General features: G+C 40.3%; 1 long non-coding RNA gene across 1 annotated transcript; it reads right to left on the bottom strand.

The window, feature by feature from the left end:
* Window positions 1–2,668: 2,668 nt before the first annotated feature.
* On the bottom strand, window positions 2,669–6,427 carry LOC146560784 (uncharacterized). The gene is made up of 3 exons (XR_014888019.1): window positions 6,273–6,427; window positions 5,735–5,865; window positions 2,669–3,649 (listed from the first exon to the last, which is right to left on the bottom strand). It is a non-coding gene; the product is annotated as an uncharacterized LOC146560784 (long non-coding RNA).
* Window positions 6,428–8,877: the final 2,450 nt, after the last annotated feature.

An 8,877-nucleotide genomic window follows, 5' to 3' on the forward strand; every position in this document is an offset into this window, starting at 1 on the left:
TTTTACCAGCTGAGATCCTTTAAATGTCTGCAGACCACAGCTGAGCTAAGTTTTCCAGAAGAGAGAGACGTAGAAATATCACCTCTGCTTGGTTATCCTGAACTCCAAAAGCCTAGCCCTGGATCAGTCAGTGTTATTACACCTGCAAGCAATGAAGCGGGCCAGCAAGCTCTGCGACACGCTGGAGATCAACTAAAGGAGAATATGAGGCTTCCAGCTTTCTTTCCCTCTTTAACCTCTTCCTTTTTTCTGTCTCAAGCAGCTACTTTTTTCCCGCTCGTTTCATTCTTCTGCTTTTTTGTATTTTATTTTAAACCTCATCAAAGGAGATTTTATAAGCATTAATTCACTGTTTCTAACACGAGTCTTGCTCCCTCCAGGGCAGTTTGACTGAGGACGCCACACTCAGTGCTGTCCAACCTATTCTTCATTCCCTTAAAACTTTTTTTCCACAATCATATAAACACAGAAGCAACATTTTCCATCTCTCCCTACATTCTTTTTCCTTCCAGTCTTTTTTCTCTCTGAATTCTTTGCCTGTTTTCTGTGTAGGCACCTTTCCCAAGAGTATTAACTCCTCCACTCCTCTCTCCAGCTTTCAGTATATTTGGACAGCCAGCGAGGAGAAACTCCTGATAATAAACTCCAGAGCCGATCAATTATTCTCTCAGAGTACGAGGAGCTGGACGGAGAGAGCTTTTAGTTCAGCTACGTTTGAGATTTTGCAGATTGTGCACAACAGAGCAGCATTTCATGAGCTGCATTAGCAAGTCAGCCAGGTGCTGCAACTATAAAGAACAAACTGCTGACTGATGATTATTTCAAACTGGCATTCACGCTTTGCTTTAAAGGCTGAGGCTGTCTGTAAATTACATATTCAAAATATTATGTGTTATGTTGTGTTATGTAGTCAGTGCCAGGATTGATCATTTGTTCACCACAAACACAAATTAACTCAGAATTGATTCCGTTTACTGAGTTCTCAAGCACGTGATCTCAAAGCACAAAAAACCTTTGTATGGACAACAATATCATTGTGCCACAACTGATTAAAGCTGACCGAGACCGGCCTTTAGACATGCTAGAGTGTCGCAGATTTGTATGAGAGCCCCCTATCTGATCTGACAGAGGTAATGAGGGTGTGTGGTCCAACCTGATTCAACAGGAAAATTCCCACCTCTATACAGAGGATATCCAGATATTTCCTTGGCCAGCTTTTAATCCCACTATGTCTCCAGCTGAACATGTCTGAATGTGTGCAGGCTGCACTTCTCCAGGAATGGAGAGCAATTCCTGAAAACCAGATCTGGACACTTGTGCAGTCCACGAGCAGTCTGTGACTGCTTGCACTGAGTCACGGTCTGTCCGGAGGCCATACCTTATATTAAACATCCTGTACATGCATGTGTTACAGCAGTGAAATCTATTTAAAACATATTTAACTAGTTTACATTGATAACAGTAGGTTTGCTCCTTTCAGTTTAGTTATGTTTAGTTTTTATTAGTTTCAGTGTTCATCTTAATATTTGTTTTATGATAATATGGAGGTAATCATGGCAACAGACTTGTGGTCATGGAGAACAAACCATAGTTAGTTTATTTCACATAGTTGTTGTTTAAATCTAGTTTTACTCATTATTATTTCAGGTAACTAGAACAGGTTTTCTCTCTGGTCATAGTTTAGTTTTACCAAATTAAAATAAACTTGGTGGTGAAAAACTGGATCTGAAAGAAGTGAAAATGAGTGTGTTTACAGAAATAATCGCATCAATTTCTGAGTTATTTTTCTTTTCTTTGTGTTTTAAGCTAGTGAACTGAGTATTGTTTTAGTCTGGACTCTTGGTCAGATTAAACAATAATATTATACCTTTTTTAATTTATGATACACATTTTGAGAAAATAAATGCCACACAGTAGAATCAATTGCAGCCCTGATCCAATAACAAAATAGAAAAACTAAAATGAATCAACTCCCATATGAGACTACAGTAATCAGCAGTTTCATCCTGCCTTGTCAGCAATCTGTCTTTCTCCCAGATTATACTGTTACAGCAATAATAAATGAAGGTATTGTGTAACTTTTAAAAAGCTGCTCCACAGCCTCGTGAAATGTTTGGACATCACTGCCTGCAGATCACCTAACAGTATTAAGAAAACAGAATAAAACAGAAGCATATTAATTTAAAACAAAAACTGTGGGAGGAATTTCTCACAGCGAACTTCTGAACTGAAGCAGCTCTTCCTCATAAAACAGGCCGTCAGGTTTCACAGCTGTTGCAAAAGGAGGGGAGAGGGAATTTTCTCAACTCGGCTAATTTCACTGTGACCAACTGTTGCAAGGACACTGACAGTTTTGCACTTGTGTTTGGGAACATTGATGATTTCTACAAAAATCTAAAGCTTTGAAGAGAAAACGTTATAAACAAGGCCATCTGTGTTCCTTCTGCATCTAATAAAAATGGGAATTGCAACAAAAGTTGATATATTTAATAGTTTGACAAAGTGAACTGAATTCAAAGACAAGTGGCGCTTATACATCTGCAGTATGCTCAGATTAAGGGACCATCATCACAGTGAAACCCAGAGTCAGTTAAACTTCAGAGATATCAATCTGTCCAGTGGGCTGCTAGTTTGCATACTTCTGACCAGACTGTGTGACAGTGGGTCTGAGGATTTGCCATACTGGTCATGCTGGATGATGTTGCAAGCATCATAACATCTGCCTTGGTGTCTCTTTCAGTCTGTAACATGTGCTCAGTGTGGACCTGTCATCATCCGTGAGGAGAATGTGTTACCGGTGGCAAACCTGTCACTTTTCTGCTGTGATGTCTCTCCTTAGTTGGCCTTGTTGGATCATTTAATTCGTGGCTGGACCAGAGAAATTCTAGCCAGCTGGTTGTCATCGGGGCTGATTTTGGTCCAGTGTATTTAAAGAGCTGACCTGGTTTCTCTTCATGCATGCTGTGACTTCTATCAGCCACAAAACTGTCGCAGCCTCTTTTCAGTCTGTACCCTTTCATGTCCGGACTTTCATCCTTTTCCTTCTTCTTGCAATCTTATTTCTCTCTTTTTGTTAAAAAAAAATCCTTATCTATAAATTTTATCTTTGGTTTGCATTCTTCTAAATGGAATTTCATGACCACTGTGTTACACCTTTCCCCACCATTGTTTGTTCGTATGTTATTCCTGTCTTACACCCAATCTTCCTTCACCACCTCCCTCTGATTTCTGTGTTTAGTCCTCAGTAAGGGCTCTTCATGTCCTCTGTGCCTTCTCTCCCAGTCATCATAGCAAATTTGTTCTTATCCTTCTGTCTACCCATTCTCCCATCTGGGAAAAACCAAGAGGGTGGTCAGCGAGCATGCTTCGACTCCTCCTATTCATCTACCAGAAAGAGTCAAAACTTCTGCAAGAACAAAGTCTCCCAAAACAAAGGATTTCTTCCTTGTTATTTGTTCTAATCTGGTTTTCTTAATGAATGTGAAAACCTGTTTCATTTCATGCTTTCTGTTGTTATTCCATGAGCCAGAGCTTTAACATGAAAGTTCTGTGTCTTGAAATACTACTTAGAACAAATACTGTGAAGACAGGAATTGCTCGTGTCTTTCACTTCCTCTTACTTCTTTGCAGTATTTTCTGACAAACCAGCCTGAGGGAGGAAAGAAGAAACGTTAAACCAGGAATATAATGAGCTTGATTCAGCAAGAGAGATGAGAATTCACAGCCACCTGCTCAGTGCTTGACATAAAACAATTTAAACATCTGATTCTCATGCTTTTCAAGCACCTCTGCTGCTGTGAGTTACTCTCTCAGGGTCTTCAGCTAAAACTCTTCATCAGAGTTTGACCTCTTCATCCCTGCAAACCCTTACTCTGCACTGCCAGAGATACTGGGTAAACTGAGATTGGAGAATAATTACGGAAACGCTGCTGCTTACAGCATGAAAGGCTCTTTCATGCTCTGCAAACTGTTTACGTTGAGGAAATGCAAGATAAGTGGCCTTGTGACTGGAAGCAGGCCAGTTCAAATCACCAGAATATCTGGGTGGTGGAAGTGAGGCCGGTAACGCTTCCTCTTCCTTCAGAGCCACACATGATCAGGATGCTCTCCCCCCTCCTAAAACAGTTACAATCAAAAGCCCTCGAGAGTTGGTATGTGAATGCATGTGACCCTCCGTCCTCTTGCAACAGAGAGAGCGTGTTCTCAGTCTTTTTTCTCAGTCAGTAGCTTAAGACAAAAAACCCCATTATAACAAGCACTGAAAGCTCTATAGTGTCAGCCTGCAGGTCTTCACATATGGATGCCTTAGATTACCCTCTAACAGCTTGTTTTAATGCACAACATTTGGAAACAGTGATTAGGCTGGTACTTATATAAGGCTTTTATACTCTAACTGAGCACTTTTTACCACAAGCCTCATTCATTCAGTCACACGCACACATTCGCACAAGCCCTTTTTTCTAAACCTCAATGGCTTGGCTAACATTCACATACACACTCACACTCCGATGGGGTAACTTGGGGTTCGGTATTTTCCCAGAGGAACTGCTGAGGCTTCAGTAGCTAGATGAGCAGCTCTACCTCTGATCCCCAAATTTATCATATTTGTCTGCCCAAAAAATGTGATTACATGTTCTGCTGTAAAAAAGCTTGACCTGCATTACCACACCAAGTTAATTAATCGGACGAAGACCTACAAACTCTTCTCGCTGCAAAAATGTGACTTAGATGAGGGAAAATCGATTTGAAGTCATACAGAAATGAAAACAGCTAGTTATGGCACATCAGTCAGGTTTAGAAACACTTACATCAAGCATTTGTCTTCTTTAGAAGTTGCCAAAGACCTAATATTTGTGCCCACATCTCTTCAACATTTTTCCCTATTCATTTCCTATTCACTGTAATATATGCTAATTTTGGGTAGTGGAAATCAAGAAAGTAAACAGTTGACTCCTGATGGTTCAGTCAGCCTAGAGTAAAAATAGGAGGGACTGACACCTTCAACATCTTGGCGTCCACTTTTGAGTGTGATTGTACGTGTCTCCTGATGCGAGGCAACAGTCACAATCCTACTCAGAGTGACTACAATCACTCTCAAGAAGAGTTTCAGACTGGACTCTGAATGTCAGAGGTTAACCCTCATGTTGTGTTCATTTTGTGTTTCCAGTCAAAAATGACGGTTCTATTAAGACTCATCATAAAAACTAGATTTGTTGTGATTTTTTTTTTTATTTAAAAAAACGATTTTTAATTAACTTTCAATACAAAATAGCAACTAAACATGAGGTAGTAAAAATGTATTACAACTTAAAAATATTTTTATAGTAAGTATATTTCAATGTCATGGCATATACTCATGATTTAGGTGTCTTACCGTATACTGAAATATTCCAAGATCTCATTTTATTTTCAACCATAATTTATTTTCCTAACTCCTTATCGAGTTCAGCTGGAGCTTATCCCAGCTGTCATGGAGTCATAGGAGGGATACAACCTGGACTGGTCACCAAGGTAACCAAGGTTTTGGTGCTTAAAGCTAACCAAACAATGAATTTAAAAATAATAATAATAATAATAATAATAATAATAATAATAATAATAATAATAATATAATAATCATCATCATCATCAATTGAAAACAAATGTAGCTGAGAAGAAAACACAAACAGGAGAAGAGTTATATTCTCCTAGCTGACAGTCTTACACCTTCCTTCCTGCCTTCTTTTATGCTTACTTTGTCTTTGGAGCATGCAGGACAGTTCATGCTCTGCAGCAACTGGTGTGTCCAGGCAACGACGTCAAAGGACAGCTTGTGCATTTCCAAGAGATGCCAGTCGCTCTGACAAAACAATAGCACTTGATGTCCTGGGAATGAAAAGAGGGTTAAACATCTCTACTAAATGTTGTGCCAATGTTACGCCCCAGCCTAGAGGAAACCTGGATATAACATATAAAGTGACTCCCCTGCTTTTCCCCCCTGCCAAGGAGGGACCACAGCCACAGCGGAGGTTCAGTCCAAACAGAAATACTTTATTTATCCACATCATGATGGGCAATCGCTCAAAAACAAATATAGATTCCTAGAAACAATATTATTCCATGATTGTTTTAAACAATTTTAAAACTATTTTGTTTTCTCCAAACCTTAATAAACAATCCTGAAGTATAGCATATAAGCTGTTTACGTAATGGCCTAAAATTTGCAAAGAGGCTCACCCTGCTTGCATATATAAAGAGTTTTTATATTTGTTCTTTAGTAGATATCAACTCACATCCTGCCATTTCTGTGATATGCAGAATACTGAAAGGTCTGCTACGTCTCCTACCAGGAGAAAGCCCCAGGATAGACCCAGGACACACTGGAGAGATTATGTCCCTCAGCTGGTTTGGGAACACCACACAGATGAGCAGCAGGTATTGTCTCTGTTTAAACTGCAACCAGGACCTGAATAAACAGGAGAAAGTGGATGGATGGACTTCAATTACACTTTATATTCACAGGTTTTTTTACAGCATTACTGACAAAAGCAATGTTTTTAATAAGCTTTCTTCCTTGAATATGCCGTCATGCTGCCAGCAGACCTGTCTATGTGTGTGACTGGTCATAAGAGAACAAATGCCAACTGCCACAAAGAAATCAATATAATGTGAAAACTGACCAGAAAGGGAGAAAAACATCAAAAGTGATGGCATGGAGTTGTGATATCTCAGTCTGGAGCAAAGAGACCAACAGAGAAACAAGCTTTTGAAACTGATCACATTAAAAAGTACAAGTGAAATTGCAAGTATTGAATCAGCTCACCTGGGCCTTGAAAGAAGGAAATTCAATAAAAGACCCCGAAGAGAAACAATGGCTGTATTGATTTCAGCATATTAAACAAGCTCTGAGGTGTTGATTAATTACTTCTGCCAGTGAACCCCTTAATGACTTCATCCAGTCGCCGTGCTGCTAATTAACAAGTGATTAAAAAGGCAGGCGGAAATGTCTAATCTAGGCCGGTGGTAGAGCTCACAAGGAAGTCATTCTGCACTCAGTCCGCCTGAGCGGGCTCCCCCCCCAAAAAAAGCCCCAAGACAGTTGTCCAGGGACTAATTTAGCCGCCTTTGTTCAGGTTGTGTGAATGGAAGTGAAGGGCTCTCTTGGGGAGAGTAACTAGAGAGTGACTTGTCTGCTCCACTGTCACTGTTCATTCAGTGAGCTGATACTGGCATGGCACTTGTTCGCTAATGATCTCGCAGCAGTGGGCTGATTCACAGCCCACTTTCTGGGTTGCTCCCTTTTCTGTCCCTTTCTTCTTCTGCAGCAGTGGAGGTTAACAGAACATGGGTGCTGCTGTGCTTTCATACGTCTATATTTGAGCCACTTCTCTCACCAGTCTCATGCCCCTAAGTGATTCACAGAGGAAAGTAAATGGCTTTCATTTCTTAACAGCAGAAACATGATTAGAAGGGCTGAATTTTTCAGTCTGAAATGCTCCAGATTTACTGCTTAATAAAAGAACATCCTTAAGCTAAAAGAAACAGTTGCATTAATCTGTTTGAGCCCCTGTATGTTGCTTTATGCCTGTACTTTGCACCCCAATAAACAAATGCATGGCAATCATGTGCTTTAAGCTGTTTTTGCCGACTCAGAATGGATTTTTCTCAGTTCTGCTTTTGAATACAAATGAGGGCATTGAACTCCTCAGTGCAGGTCACCGAAATAATTCAGAGCTGCTGACCTCAGCAGATGATGGGATTTCAAAATATGACAGCTTTAGTAAACATTTATTTTGTAGCCATTGTGCAGCATTGCCATCCACTGTGTCGCCCCGCTCCGTGGAGCTCTCACAGTCAGAATAAAATGGCAATGTGATGTATTGGCTTTCGCTATCAGCAGCGAGCAGGCCCTATGTAATGAGCACCATGTTTCTCCAGAGGAGAAGTGATTCTTCAAACTAGAGATCATTGTGCAGTCTGTGCACAGTCCAGGCTCTTCCTGGTTCAGTGTGGGTTTCACACAGATCTGATAAGTGCTCAGATGAGTGTAAATGGGTAATTTGCTGTCGCGGGAACCTCATTGCTCAGCAAAAACAGATTAATTTAATTCTAATTTGAGAGCGTTAGCAGAGCAAGGTGCTTTGACTGAACTACTGTGACACTGTGACAAAGATGTGATTGAGTTTAATGTGTCCATAAATGAATAGATGTGCTGTCTCAGAAGCAGTAATGTGAACATTAAAATGCTATCCACCCTCTGCGCTACTCTTACACTGTTAAACATAATCAACTTGAGACTTTGTATTCATCCCAGGGGTTACTCACTGATGAAGTATTTTATAACAACTTGCATTTTAATACGCTTTGTTGCCTTCAGCTCTCATTTTGGCAGCCCACAGACAGCAGACTGAATTGGCATAACTTCATGATTTACGTTTCCCTTGTGGCTGCATTTTGCTCTCTGATTTCTGTTTCGATGTCAAACGGTACCTTTAAAAAAAATTTTTTTCTTACAGAACATGCTGTGCTGCTTAAATTCATATCCTAAAGCTAAATGTTTGGGGGTGTGAAACAGGTTCTTGGACATTTGACCAGTAGCCTCCAATAGAAAGAAAGGTTCAATTAACTAAACCACAGGTGTCGAACTCCAGGCCTCGAGGGCCGGCGTCCTACAGGTTTTAGATGTTTCCTTGATCCAACACAGCTGATTCAAATGGTTAAATTACCTCCTCAACATGCCATGAAGTTCTCCAGAGGCCTGGTAATGAACTAAACATTTGATTCAGGTGTGTTTACCCAGGGTGAGATGACATTGGAGTGAATCTACTGCAGGAAAGATTGTAGCTCTGTGTTAACACACACTTGATCTACACCAACAAACTACTAAAACCTCTGCCA

This window comes from Mchenga conophoros, linkage group LG13 (assembly GCF_057382185.1).
Source record: "Mchenga conophoros isolate Kocher_MC1m ecotype Shallow Benthic linkage group LG13, M_conophoros_male_GT1.1, whole genome shotgun sequence".
NCBI lineage: Eukaryota > Metazoa > Chordata > Actinopteri > Cichliformes > Cichlidae > Mchenga > Mchenga conophoros.